Source organism: Alligator sinensis, unplaced genomic scaffold (assembly GCF_000455745.1).
Source record: "Alligator sinensis unplaced genomic scaffold, ASM45574v1 scaffold172_1, whole genome shotgun sequence".
Taxonomy (NCBI): domain Eukaryota; kingdom Metazoa; phylum Chordata; order Crocodylia; family Alligatoridae; genus Alligator; species Alligator sinensis.
Genome location: NW_005842168.1, coordinates 26,074 through 27,991, shown reverse-complemented (window position 1 = coordinate 27,991; position 1,918 = coordinate 26,074).

The following is a 1,918-nucleotide window of genomic DNA, read 5'->3' as shown; positions in this document are numbered from 1 at the left end:
CGGAACAGAGAGAGTCCCGCGGAGGGCAGGGAGAAGGGCCGCGGACTGGGGAACCTGACTGATGCGGACAGGCGGAGGGACCTGGGCTTATTTCAGGGGCGGGCAATCATTCCGGGCAGAGGGCCGCTTACTGGGTCTTGGCAAGCCATCGAGGGCCGCATGACAGGCAGCCGGGGGCAGATTCATATTTTCTACATTTTTTAGGGGCCCCGCAGGCCGGATACAATGGCCTGGCAAGCCGCATCTGGCCCGCCGGCCGCATTTTGCCCACCCCTGGCTTCTTTAGTCTGGAGAAGAGAAGCCTGAGAGGGGGGTTTAATAGCAGCCTTCAAGTACCTGAAGGGGGGATCAACAGAGGACGGAGGTGGACTGTTCTCAGATGACAGGAGCAATGGGCTTAAGATGCAGCAAGGGAAGTCGAGGTAGGATATTAGGGAAAAAATGTCTCATCATGAGGGTAGTAAAGTGCTGGAACAGCCTACCCTGAGAGGTTGTGGAGTCTCCATCCTTGGAGGTTTTTAATACCCAGGTAGACAAAGCTTTGGTTGGGGTGATCTAGTTGGGGCTGGTCCTGCTTGGAGCAGCGGGTTGGACTAGATATGACCTCCTGAGGGCCCTTCCAACCCTCACTTTCTATGCTTGTGTGAACTCAGTGTGGAAATAATGTTGAGTGAAACACCGGATGCACTTGGGAGCAGCTCAAGAAGGCTGATTTTGTTTCGTGAATCTGAAAAAGAGCTGTCCATTTAATTCAAATGACTACAGCACTAATGAAACATCTGTTGATTATTTTGCCTAGTTTGTTGTGTTTTATACATCATACATGGTATAGCAAATGGATGCACATCCCAATGAAGTTTTTCTTCCACTTCAGTCCCAAATTGAATAATATAGCCCTAGCCCCCTTGCATACAGTAAAGCTTTTAGTTTGTTTTTCACTGGAAAAAAATGGGTGTTGCGTTATATATGATGATGCACCACACCATCCTACACCCCCTTTTCAAAATCCTAGATCCACCCATGCTCAGACATGCTGGGCGTCTGTACACATGCTCTGAGGTGGAGGCGGGGGGCACTTTAATTAGAGTGGCTCTTAGAGCAACACCTTAGATGCAATGTCACGTGTATTCAGCTTGTTCAACAAGCTTTAATTAAAGTGCCCCCACACCATTTTGAACTGCGGGGGACACTGAGTACACGTGACGCAGAGGCTGCTGGAGCGTGCTAATTGGCACACATTGGAGCAGAGGTCCATCACATGTATAAGTGCCCGCTGTGCTTAAGCCCTTGTTATTTGGAACCCAGCTCCAAACGGCAAAGTCCCAGCACAGGCCTGCTGGCTATTGTTTTAATTTGCTAGCCTGGATAGTTTTACAACATATAGAGAAGCTTCCATGCCCCTTGCCCTCCCCCACCATCCAAATGGGAAGCTAAATAAAAGGGAAAAGCTTTAAAAATATGTCAGATAGTTCCCTATATACTGTCTCGTGGAAAGGGATGAATTTCAGCGGTGCTACCCACTGCCATGGTACCTAGCCTGATCTGCAACCCACTGGGCACGTCTACACAAGATGTTTACTGAGGAGCTGCCTAATTAGCTCCACAGTAAACATGTCCACATTTACACATACACCTGTTAGCCTGCTCTGGAGTTTTTTTGTGCACAGCAGCACACATGTAGATGGTGCTGGCTGGCTGGGGCTTCAATGAGGGGGCTGCCACACAAGCCCCTCAACAGCACCCTTGTGCCCCAGCCAGTCCCTCCCCAGTACATTGAGCCCACTCGGAGTGGCCCTGGGCTGCTGCCAGCTAGGGCTGCTCCAACCAGACTCAATGTGCTGCACACAAATAAACTCTTGAGCAATATACTCCAGAGTTTTTTGCTCCTGGATGCACATTAAAATGACACACCCAGGAG